The sequence below is a fragment of the Octodon degus genome, unplaced genomic scaffold, assembly GCF_000260255.1.
Source record: "Octodon degus isolate 3935 unplaced genomic scaffold, OctDeg1.0 scaffold00030, whole genome shotgun sequence".
NCBI classification, from domain to species: domain Eukaryota; kingdom Metazoa; phylum Chordata; class Mammalia; order Rodentia; family Octodontidae; genus Octodon; species Octodon degus.
The window spans coordinates 710,630-724,236 of record NW_004524606.1 but is presented as its reverse complement, the minus strand read 5'-3'; the positions used below and the strand labels follow the sequence as shown (position 1 = coordinate 724,236).

Here is a 13,607-nt window from a genome sequence, read left to right as displayed (position 1 = left end):
ATGCAGTCCTTCCAACCTGAAACAGACACCCAGCAAGGTAAATCTCCATTAATGCCAGGCTGGCAGTGACTGAAAGCTATAACTTGTTTTAAATACATTGATAACAATTAATAGAGACCCCACTGTTGAATATCCCTAAGGAGTCTTCCTAGGATGTTTGCAGGGTTTAAGCTATTAAAAGTAAATTCAGCTAAAAAAAAAACTTTTAAGAAAGGAAAATATTTCTTCCATTTATCCCATGAACTATTAAGAAATATAAGGATGAAATTTAGTTTCAAATATTATACAAAATTAAGAAATGGAGAAAATGAATACAATTACACACATGCATTATTATTTAATCAACAAATCTACAATTTGGTTATCTCCACTGGAGACAACTAAATGAAAAATTCACCCTCTTGTGATAGTCACTGAAAATCAGCAGTAGCTTTGGATAATCTTCCAGGTGAGACCTGCATGAGAAAAGTCATTTTGATACTAACATTTGATCTTGAGCAATAGAATGTTACTCCACCTACCATGACCCTCCACACACTTTTAAATATCAGAATTAACTACTGCAACTATGACCACCACTAATATTGTGTTCTGTTGTGAAAGCAGATGAGAAATGCGGTCATCACTGAGTGCCATTCCTTGAACTCATGGGGAGCTAAGTTCAGGACAGAAAACAGCATAATCAGAACCACCAGGATGATTGTAGGGAAGGGGCAAAGAATCAGCAAACTTTTGCCTTTTGCTCGGCCTATTAGTAATTGGTATCCCTTATAATTACTCTGCTTTCTATATATTTTGCAGTGATTCTTTTGTTTTAAGACTGGACGGTTCCTTGCTGGCTATGAACCCCAACCTCAACTAGTCCTTCTGCCTCAGTTTCCACACTAGCCAGTCTTTAATGTATAAGCCTCTGTGCCTGATATGGTGGTTCACTTTTAATGTCCCAAATCCAATTCTAAAGCTAAAATTATCTTCAGAACCAAGGCAAAGGAGATTGTGTCTACCAGGCAAATATAACACACAGCAAATAGGACTTTGAGTACTGAAATTAAACTCCCCATTTAAAATCTTAGCTCTATCACATGGAAGTCAAAAGTTTAGACAAGTGACTGAAATTCTAGCATCCAGGACAGAGGGTCGATGCTGAAGTAAAGTGGCGTTAAACCTGAGGATAAATCAGTCTAGTATCCAGCATTAGACCGCAAGCCCATGCAGCTAAGTTTCCATTTTAATCACTATGATCATACCAGAGCCTGCTATAGCTGACACAAAGTAGATGTTCAGAAAGTGGATCACACATTGGACTATTTCTTAAAACACTCAATATGAAAAGCTCTACAAGTTACTACTTGAGGAGTATAGACTACGTACATCAGGAATTGAAAATTAGCTCTCAAATCCAAATTCTACAGGTTAGAAACTAAGTCTTTTGGATAATCAATGTCTCTTGTATAATCAATGAGTGTTTTGCTAATAAGGTCTTTCCCTAAAGAACCACACCTTTTAGTTTAAACTTCATGCTGATGAATCCCATCACTCCTGCTCAAAGTTGTATGTTGAAGTTCTAAAGTTATGTGAGCAGGAGAACTTGGTTAGTGATATAGAGAAGCATCAAGTATACACTCTAGTTAAGAATTTCACACACATTCCATCAAATGTTCCTCGTTTTCAGATTAGTCTAAGGAAATCATACCAAAAGCATGTATTTCAGTATTTCATTATCAGCAAAAGTTAGCATGAGCCCAGGTAGGCTGATTATAACATAGTGAGTCATTATTTTGTGTTCCAAAACTAGATGTGAATAGAATGTCTTATTCAGGACAGAAAGTTACTACTAGAGTGCTGTCCATAGGCAATGTATATGAGACCATGTTTAGTAAGGGAGGCTCAGTAGATTAGTACTCTGAATGAAGACAGGTAAAACTATCATATTACCTTAGGGATACTTATCAATTCAATTCTTAGATCTTTAAATTAGTTCCAAGGCATTATTCCTCAAAGAGTTGTGAGCATGGTTGTCCACTTATCTCAGATACTTCTTAGCAGATGCTCCAGCCATGTAACATCCTTTTTATGATCATAAAACTGGGACCTCAACTATCAGTTAGTGTTCAGAGCAATTGCCCAGGATACCACAGCCCCTTACTCAGTGATTGACCTTCACACACCCTAGATTCAGAACTCAACACTGCAGTGTCAACCTTAATCATTAATTCTGCACACTCTACAAGGCTTGGCATTCCTGTATACTCTTCTTCTGTCAGTTTATCTTAACCCAGGCTTTTGTTTTCCTCCTGGACTGTGCTCCAGAATGACACTGAAGCCATGGGATGCAATCCCTTCTCAAACCCAACCTTAGTCCTAGAAAAAAGGAAAACAATTCAGCCAATAATGTCAAAGCTGAGGTTTTTAAAATTAAATGGATGCTTTTTGAAAGAAAATTGTTTATTTTCTCCAGCCATGACTTAAATTATCTTTGAATAGGATGTAGTTTTAAAATGCATGAACATGAAATTAGGTATGTTTCTCTTACACATCTTTACAGCTATTCTTAAGCATATATAGAGCAACTAAACTGACAACTTAAATAAAAACCATAAAAGAAATACAAATTGAATTTAAAAATTTATCTAATGTGATAATGTTATTTTGCTGCAAATAAATTTCCCATTTTGATGTGAAAGTGGCACTGACAGGGTAGGCTGTCTTGAAAACTTCCACTTTCCTAATGTTGTGGGATAATTCCATTCTGTCATCCTTTTGTGGTGAAATTATTTTTAAATTTAAAAAATTTATTTATTTATTTATTTATTTATTTATTTATTTATTTGGTGCAGGGTCTCATTACACAGCTCAAACTCACAGTGATCCTTCTGTCCTAGCCTCCTTAGCAGTGAGATTGCAGACATGCACCACCATGCCTGGCCAGCTTGGTGCAGGGTGGGCGTGGCATGCAGTACTAGAGATGGAATCCAGGTCCTCGTGCTTGCCAGGTAGGCACTTAGACTGCCAAGCTATCTCCCAGGTACCCTTTAATTAAATTATTGCAAAATGTTGTGCATTGAACAAAATATGGCATTTGGTCTTCATTTGATGCAAATATATTGAATACCTATAAGTCAACTTATTTTTTTTTATATCCACTACAACAAGTGAAGAAGTTTGTGAATAGTAGCTATTGCCCAGGTAATTTAAATTGACATATAAGATGCCATTCAGAAGACTTTTTAGATGTAAGTTCCCATTGCAAATTTATGTATCATTGAGAATGGATCCAGGGACTTAGATGATTCCATAGGCTCCACTTCCAAATCCTGTGAGCTCCCCTCTAAAGATAATAGCTTTAGAAGGACTCTAATGCAGATTCAAGTGGATAAAGACAGTAGCACAGGGGCTGGGGAGATAACAGTAGAAAAAGTGCTTGTCAGGTAAGCGAAAGGGCCTGAGTTCAATCCCCAGTTATGAAAAAAAAAAAAAAAAAAAAAAGACAGTAACACAAGTAGAATTAATATGAGGACTTTGGAAAGCTACAGAGAATATGACCAACCTAGAGGAAGAAATTGCCACTCACCACCAGAATATAAAGCCTAAGAACCAGGACATCTTTTGACTTTGTAAGCATTTTTGAAACTAGCTCTGGATTTTTATACAAAAACTCTGAAATTTTAATCTTATGAATGAATTTAATCATTTTAAATAGTCTATGACATGGATGTGATGGTGCACACCTACAAGCCCATCATTTGGAAGACAGAAGCATGAGGATTGACGTGAGTTCAAGGCCACCCTGAATGATATAGTAATACCCTGTCTCAAAAAAACTAAACTAAACAAATAAACAAAAAGCCAGTAGTCTATGGGACAAGAGTCATGATTTCTAATCTCTGACTAGTGCTTACTGTGTGCTATTTAGAAACTATATGTTAGGATTGAGACACAAAGTGTTTAAGAGCTTGTTACAGAAAGACACATAGCCATTATCCTCCCTTAAACAGCCCCCTTTGTTTCAAACACACCTACTTTTCATTCTTGCCATTTGGTGTTATGGAAATCTTTTTTTATTTAAGTTTATTGGTACAATTCAGGTATAGATAATGACCATTTTCATTATAGGAAATTTGCATCTGTACATAATACATATTTTTTGTTTGTTTGTTTTTTGCGGAACCAGGGATGAACTCAGGTCCCTGCACTTGCCAGGGAAGTGTTTATTCTACTGAGCCCTCTCCCCGGCCCCCTTAATACATTTTGATTTCTCTTTTTTTCTAATTCCTATCATCCTTTTCCTAATCCCCTTCTCCACATTCACAAATCTGTTTCATTTTATCTTTATTTCTTAATTTTTTCTTTTCCTTTATTCCTCTCCCTATTTCCTTTTGAATAGCTTTCTGCCTATTTCACAGTATCTTTTGTACATTTATGTTCTTACTTATGTTTTCAGTTTCTCACATTGAAGTGATAATGTGGCATTTGTATGTGCATCCAATTTATTTCACTTATGATTATGGTCTCAAGGTCCATGCATTTAGCTATAAATGTCTCAGTTGTATCATTTTTATGACTGAATAATACTCCATGTTTCATTAATTTATGGGCATTAAGATTGCTTCCAAGATTTAGCTATTACAAGTTTTGCTGCTATAAACATGCGCATGCATATATTGATGTGGTATGATTCTTTTATTTCATTTGGGAAAATACCCAGAAGGAGAACAATTCAGTCAAATGAGACCTCTAATCCCAGTTTTTGGAGGAATCTCCACACTATTTCCACAGTGGTTGCACCCACCAGTACTCCAACAATAGAAGAGAAAGTTCCTTTTCCCTTACATACCTGTCAAGTTTGTTATTAGTTGTTTTCATGGTACTAGCCATTCATTTTGGAATCTCAGCATTGCTTTAATTTGCATTTCTCAAATGACCAGTGGTAAACATTTTTTATGCATTTATTTGCTATTGTGCTTCGGTCAAGTGTCTATTCATCTCAGAAGCCCATTTTTGGATTGGGTCTTTGAATTCAGAAGGTCTGCTCTTTTTTTCAGTTCTTTGTGTGTTCTAGATATCAGTCTTTTGTCTGAAGAACTGCTGGCATAAGGTTTTCCCACTCTATGGGTTGTTTGTCACCATGTAATTTTTATCACAGTAGCTTTGTAGTATAATTTCAAGTCAGGGAGTGTGATGATTCCTGCATTCCCTTGTTGACCATGATTGTTTAACAATTCTAGGTCCCTTCTACTTCCAGGTATATTTTTAAAGACACTGTCCTTCTTCCAGTAGGTACATTTGCCTCATCTAAGATCCAGGTGGCTAAGTGTGTTTGGAGTTGTGTCGGCGTCATGTAGTCTGTTCCATGATCCTCAGGGTTCGTTATCCAGTACCATGCTGTTTTATCACAGTCACTCTGTAGTATAATTTCAAGTCAAGGATTGTGATGCCTCCTCAATTGCCTTTGTGACCTAGAACTGATTTTACTATTCTAGGTCTCTTTTGATACTGAATAAATTTTAGGAATGTTTTCTCCAAAGGCATCTTCTGTGAGGTATGATATTGGTATTTTGATCAGGATTACATTAGATCTGTAGAGAAATTGTGACAATATGGCTGTTTTTGCTATGTTGGTTTTTCATACCCCACAGCAAGGAATAACCTTCCATTTTCTGATATTCAATGTCCCTTTTCAGAGTACTGTAGTTTTTAATGTAGAGATATTTTTACCAGAAGTTTTCTTTTATGAGTGTCTTAAGTTGTGCTGCATTATGCTGCAATGTCATGACTCAATCAAAACAGCTATATTTTATTGTCAGTTTAACTTTCGGAAGAGCCAGAAATCCAAGAGTGCTAGATTTAGTGGATAAGATTAATGAGGATAAATTGTATTTTTTGTGAGGCTGCCTCACTGTTAGGTGGTACTCAAGAATATCATTGACAATATATTTGCTCACACCTTATAAAGACACAAAAGAGAACTTCCAGAATTGCCTCAGAAAGTGTCAAGAAGGAAGGAATAAGAGTGGTCAAAGCTAGGTGGAGGGACTAGGGAGACAGCTCAGTAGAATAAGCGTTTGCCTGGCAAGCACAAGGGTCTGAGTTGAATCCCTGGTTCCACCAAAAAAAAAGCTAGGTGGAGTATTTTGAGGTGGATAAATTATAATTCACTGTAATATTTTTAAATTAAATATTCATTTTATAGTTTGATCACCCTTGTATTCTGGAGGTCAAGGAACACAGGTGACACAAGAGTTACAAGGAACACGGGTGACACGAAAAGATTCCATGGGAAAGCTACACTTTTTTAAGTAGTTTGTATAACTGATAAGAATGCCCCAAGATTCCAGGGCAGTCAGAGAGATCACTATGAACCAATACTCTGAACTGGTGAGAACATGAGCTAAGACTTTCCCAAAGCCACTAATTCTAAATAAGCCTCCTTACCAGAGTTGATGGCAATGCTAACAAGAAAAACAATCTATAGTTAAGAGTGGCAGAGAAGATGGTCAGGAAGATTTTCAGGAAGGAAAACCACAATTTCAGGTGTAAAGGACCTACCAAATACTTCTCATATATGATACTACTAGACCTATCTTCCACATCTAAAAATGAGTTACCAATAACAGTTGATATCTGTGACCACTGCCATTTTTTTTTAATACAAATCACGTGAAGATCAGTGAGTTTTTCTGCAAGAAGGATTAGTGTAAGATTCTCTTAAATTACAAAGAAGTCTTAAATCATAAGCAGACTTTCAACATGGTGGGTATAACTCATGCGAAAAGGGCTACGTTTTTTTATTTTCAGAACTGGGAATTGAACTCAGATCCTTGTGCTTGCCAAGCAAGTGTTTATTCTACTGAGCTATCTCCCTGGCCCTACATTTTTAAAAATTCAATTCATTAGAATTTTTACACAGATAATGATACAAACAAAATACTCTCACCTACTAAGTACCATGTGGCCAATGACAATTAAACTTTGGCCAAGAAACCTTAAAGACTTTAGAACAGTTTCAGAAAAATTGTGGTTTTTAAATACCTTGCTCTATTCAGATATGAATTTAAGGATTAGGCCTTCTGATCTTGCAATACATCTATTGTGCTACCCATCAGGTACCATTTCTGATGTTTTTCCCAGATTATTTTACTAAGATCTGTAAATTCCTGCATGTATCAGAGTACACATTTGTGTTTCACTGAAGTTCATTGTGTTTCTTCATCTAGGAAAAATATGCCATGTTTTGAATTTCAACAAAATGATAGCCAGAAAAAAAATTCACAATATACAAATGTCTAAATAAACCTAATTATGAGTTAAGTCTTTGTAGTGCTTCCAATAAAAAAATCTGATTAAAAAGTAGTAGTTTTCAATTTATTAAATTGTCATTTATTTCACAAGTTAATTGAAAGCTTGGGTAAATGACAAATAGCTAACCTATTTTTTGTATGCAGGTCTAGGCTAAAATTCCAATGTTCTGCTCTAATGTTTATTAAACTTTCCGTAAGTGTGTTTTTAATTAATTTATTTATTTATACATGGTCTTGCTACATAGCCGAGACACCTAGTGATTCTCCTTTCTCAGTCTCCCCAGTGCTGGGATTACAGGCATGTGCCACCATGCTGGGTTTCCATGCTTGGCACAACATGCGGTACCAGGGATCTAACCTGGTCCTTACACTTGCCAGGCAGGTGCTTAGACCACCCAGCATCTCCTTAGCCCTCCAAAAGTGTATCACTAAGCTTTTTTCCTCTCAAAAGTAAGATGCTAATGCAGTGAAAAATCTTAAGAGACATTGATCTTGGTCTTGTCCAAATGTGAAGCCCATTCCACATAGGAACACCATCATATCAGTTATCTATAAGTTCTCCGCTGAAAGAACAGGTGGGAAAAACATCAAGAAAGATGTGAACTTTCTATGTATTAGAACTAATTTGCCTGTTTTATAAACTAAGTTCAAATTATAAAATTCTCATTTAAAAACTTCGGACAATTGGCTTGGAGTGGGAAAAGAAATCTAATGTGTCTGCTGGCACCACTCCAGCCTCTGTGTCATCAGCCTACCTTCCTGGGAACATTTCCATTAACTGGAGGTGAAAAAACTAAAGTGCAGCTTAAACAAAAGAAATGAGATTAGAGAGGAAGAGCATCACCTGACATGCAGAATGGTGGAGGAACATTAATCAGTAGCATCCATCACAAGAGTTAGGACAATCAAGAAAATTATCATAAGTTCCAATGTCTACATCCAAGGGAAACTTAAATGAGCCTAAAAGAAATCCAGCAAGTAGATTTTTAAAAGCTGAAACCTCCAGATTATTAATATTACCTTTAGCTTATCTGGTGGATTTTGTATTAATGTGCACTTGCAAAAATAAAGAAAACTTTATTTCCTGTAAAGTTGAAAGCCCAAGTGTTTCCTTTTTGTGTGTAGTTTCAAAAGGAGGAATACAGAGGAAAAATAAGAGAAGAAAATGGATTTTAATTTTTAAAATCATTTGCAGATATACACATACACAATGTATCTAAATCATGAATTGTAATCATTCTAGGGAAATATGATTATTTAACTGCAGTTCTGGGTATCAAACTGACTTCTATTAGCCATTGTGAATAATATAAAATAAATTAACGTCATAATATCATTTGAATTATGAGGTTCTCTCCATATTGCAGCTAACAAGCTTGTGGTTTCATGCCAGCATTGAGTCAGAATCAGACAGAAGCTATATTAGAGCTACAAGATACAGTTACTATCATAGGCAATCCTGCTCAAAAATGGTGTATTGTGTGGAAAAGTATTCATGATATTGGATGGAAAAGTAAAAACATTGTTATAAAATGCTTCTGTGTTTCTAGACATGTTAAATTAGTCAATCCACAAAGAAAAAAATGGGTTGTGGTATAACTCAGTGGAACTGCATCTGTCTGGCAAGTACAAGGTCCTGAGTTTGACTTCAGGTACCAAAAATTTATTTTTGTTAAATAACGAAACATGCAATTATGTACATGTTTTAATTTAAAGGGCACTTCAAAGGAAAATAATTTAAATAGTAATCCTTCCTCAAATTCTACTAAAGTCCTTGTTTATCTATCTTCAGAATGTAGGAATAAATGAGTAGTCTTGATAATTTATAATTTCAACCAATTCTTCCCTAAACCTTTCCACTAGCTAACCAGTATGTACTCAAAGCTTATCAAAAAAGAATCTCATATAAATTTATTTGATAAAATATTTAAGTCCCATATGAAATCTCTTAGAATGAAACCCAAAACCTTCTAATAATCTCATAAATTGGAAAAGTGTTTTTACTGGGCATCTCAGTACCAGAAATACCGATTGTATACTCAGGAACCCCATTAAAAAAACAGAGATTAGTGTTTGCTCTCTTCTGTTTTAAATACGGCTCTTCCTCTGCCATTTATTAAACTACTACAGTACTTTCCTTGTCAAATGTCACAGCAGCTTGTGTAGTAGAGGAGAGGTCCAAAGACATTCCAAGGAATATAATTGCCAAGTGCTTTCCAAGAAGAGAAAATATTGGAGGCATTATTTCTTGTCTGACCCCCACCAATTGAGTGCTTTCCAGACTCTTTTCAAGTCATCTGCAAAAGGAAAAATATATATCAGTCGATAAATGCTATCCAAACTTGCAATAAAAGAACAAGCACAAATGAGTGATTAAATTAAGTGTATCCCATATGGACCTATTCACCCAAAAATCATTTATAGGTAATTCAATTGGTTTCTACTGAAAAATAGCAGATGATTGTCCCAGATAAGTGGTCTGTAATTTACTTGCACTTTACAAAAGACTGTTGATTAAACACTATAAAGAATATACCCAGAAAGTTAATAAGTATGGACTCAAAAACAGATCCTTTGGCAAGATAGCAATAGTCTGACTTGGAAGCAGAGGTTAAAGAAGTAATTCAGCCATTGTACAAATGACCAGCCAAATGTCACAAGCTTCAACAATGGAACCAGTTTGCTTATTTGCTTGAAAGATTAAAGTCTTGAAGAAGAAAGGTGAGAAAGTGATGACATTTCTGATACAAACTGGAGAACTCTTAAATTGAAGCTCCTGTTAATGGAGAGTGGGATGAAACAGGAGGAAGGCAGTGTTTTCTAATACAAGTATCAACCATAAGAAAAAACTGGATTAGGGAAGAAGGGGAGAAAAAGGCATCCATGGATTATAGTACCTACAGCCAAGCTGCAGCCCAGCAGGGCTACAGTGCTTACCCTGCCTAGCCAACTCAAGGATATGCACAGACCACCCAGGCATATGGGCAACAAAGCCATGGAACCTGTGGACAGCCTACTGATGTCTACATCCAAGCTCAGACCACTGCCACCTATGGGCACACTGCATTTGCAACTTCTTATGGACAGCCTTCCACTGGTTGTACTTCTCCAGCTGCCCCCCCAGACCTGTAGCCAACCTGTCCAGGGGTATGGCACAGTGCTTATGATACCACCACTGCTACAGTCACCACTACCCTGGCTTCTTATGCAGCTCAGTCTGCATACAGCTCTCAGCCTGCTTACCCAGCCTATGGGCAGCCCCCAGCAGCTATTGCACCTGCGAGACCACAGAACAGTAACAAGCCTACTGAGACTAACCAACCTCAGTCTAGCACAGAGAGATATGACCAGCCCAGCCAAGGCTATGGACAGAGTAGCTACAGTTATCCCCAGGTTCCTGGAAGCTGCCTGATGCAGCTCCATCCTGTCCTCCTACCAGCTGTTCTTCTACACAGCAGACTAGTTATGATCAGAGCAGTTACTCTCAGCAGAACACCTAAGGGCAGCTGAGCAGCTATGGACAACCTAGTAGCTATGGGCAACAAAGCAGCTATGGGCAGCAGCCTCCACTAGTTATTCCCCCCAGACTGAATCCTACAGCCAGGCTCCAAGTCCATATAGCAAACAGAGCAGTAGCTATGGGCAGAAGAGTTCATTCTGACAGGCCCACCCCAATAGCGTGGGTGTTTATGGGCAGGAGTCTGGAAGATTTTCTGGACCAGGAGAAAACTGGAACATCAGTGGCTCTGATAACCAGGGCAGGGGAAGAGGGGATTTAATCATGGAAGCATGAGCAGAGGTGGGCAGGAAGAAGGATGAGGTGGATTGGGCACTGGAGAGAAAAGTGGCTTCAATAAGCCTGGTGGACCCATGGATGAAGGACCAGATCTTGATCTAGGCCCTCCCATAGATCTTGATGAAGACTCTGACAACAATGCAATTTATGTACAAGGACTAAATGACAATGTGACACTTGATGATCTAGCAGACTTCTTTAAGCAATGTGGAGTTGTTAAGATTAACAAGAGAACTGGGCAACCCATGATCTACATCTACCTGAACAAGGAAGCAGGAAAGCCTAAAGGTGATGCCACGGTGTCCTATGAAGATCCACTGACTGCCAAGCCTGCTGTGAAGTGGTTTTATCAGAAAGATTTTTAAGGAAGCAAACTTAGTGTCCCTTGCTTGGAAAAAGCCATCTAGGAACATCATGCGAGGTGGCATGCCACCTCATAAAGGCAGAGGGATGTCACCACTGCTCTGTGGAAGTGCAGGTGGCCCAGGAGGTCCTGGGGGATGCATGGGTTGAATGAGAGGTTGTGGAACAGAAAGAGGAGGCTTCCTCTAAGAGGCCCCCGGGGTTCCTGTGGAAACCCTGCTGGAGGAGGAAACATCCAACATCAAGCTGGAGATTGTCAATGTCCCAATCCAGGTTGTGGAAACCAGAACTTAATCTGGAGAACAGAATGCAACCAGTGTAAGGCCCCAAAACCTGAAGGCTTCCTCCTGCCTCCCTTCCCACCCCCTGATCATGGTGGTGGTGATTGTGGCAGAAGTGGTCCTGGTCGTATCCTTGGAGGAAGAGGTGGCCTCATGGACCACAGTGGTCCTGGTGAGATGTTCAGAGGTGGCCATGGTGGAGACAGAGGTGGTTTCCGTGGTGACCATGGCATGGACTGAGATGGCTTTGGTGGAGGAAGATAAGGTGGTCCTGGGTACCCTCCTGGACCTTTGATGGAAAAAATGGGAGGAAGAAGGGGTGGTTGTGGAGGACCTGGAAAAATGGATAAAGGTGAGCACGTCAGGAGCACAGAGACTGGCCCCACTAGACACAGGCCCCATTGAGCTGCACTGACTGCAAGATTTTATTATTATTATGCCAAATGGGATTAAACTCAGGCTCTTGCACTTGCCAGGCAACCTCTACTGAACTGTATCCCTGGCCCCAGATTTATTTCTTAAACCAGAAAATGTTTTAAATTTATAATTCCATATTTATAATGTTGGCCACAATCTTATGATTAATCCTTGTCTGTACTTTAGTATTTTTCACCATTTGTGAAGAAGCATTAAAACAAGTAAATGAAAACAAACAACAACAACTGGATCAGATGGCAAGAAATATGAGACAAACGGGAGCCTTGAAAAACAGACTCACATAGAAAAACCAGTAGATAAATGATAAACCAGGAAAAAATGTCTGTTGATAATTTGTAAAGATCAGAGGGAAATTTGAACAAATTCCCTGATAATAGGTGAAAACCAAATTGGTCAAGGCCATTTTCTGATTCAAATATTTTTATTTGGATAGAAGGTAGTCAACTACAAATCTTATGTATGATTTTGATTATCATTTCCTCAAAAAGTCCTAAGATAGTTTAAAAACTGTTTTAAGTTTTCTACCTAAATTTAAAGAATTTAGAGATAGAATGAAATACAGGCAAATCTAGTTTGGATTTTAAAGCTAACAGGTATAACTGTGATGCTATCTTTTCTATTCCTTGGTGTGGTAGTTAGGAGGTAGGATCAATTTGATTGGCTCCCGTATCCACCCACGTGATTGGTAGAGCACATTTTCTGGCTGTGTCTGGCTGGATCACAGAAATGTGTCTTGAGGTGTAGGCCTCCATCCTTGCCTCACCTGCTCTGGCAGTGCTCCCCTGTTCTGTTTTCTGGCTTTCATGAATTGCGCAGCTTTCTTCCACTGTGGCCTTTTGCCACAATACTTCTGACTTGGAGCTAGCTGAGCATAAATGGACTCATCATAAAACAACTTGAACCTCTCCTTCCTTAGGTTATGGGTGGTGAGTATTGCGTTCAGCCATAGGAACGTAGATTCATATACTTAATATATTAGTTTATAGTCTTCATATATTAGTCTCAGTTCTTGATGCACTTGAAAGAATTAAGTGCATATATTTTAAAAAGCAAACTAAAATATGCCCTTGACATATAAGAGTGTTAGAATTTCAGAGTTCAGACTGATCTAAGATACATTACTATTCAAGCTTCTCATTTTGTAAATCATGGAACTACAACCCCAGAGCATCACTTACTCAGAGCAAAAAAGGATTTTAATAACCAGAGCACAAAATTCAAATTTCTTATTCCTATCCTAGGCATCTTTGTACTACAGGTATGCTTAACCTGTGCTTTCTTTTTATGTTACAACTTCAACAACTCCAGACACATCACTTAAATCTTGACATTTTACTTCACTGACTGAAAATATTGTTATAGATTATACCAGTTCACATCTAGGTCCAATTTGTAAGAAAGAACTTTAATTAACAGTGCTGTAAATCATGT

At 37.8% G+C, this 13,607-nt stretch overlaps 1 pseudogene; it reads left to right on the top strand.

The window, feature by feature from the left end:
* LOC101568530 lies at positions 1-12,143 on the top strand (annotated as a pseudogene).
* Positions 12,144-13,607: the final 1,464 nt, after the last annotated feature.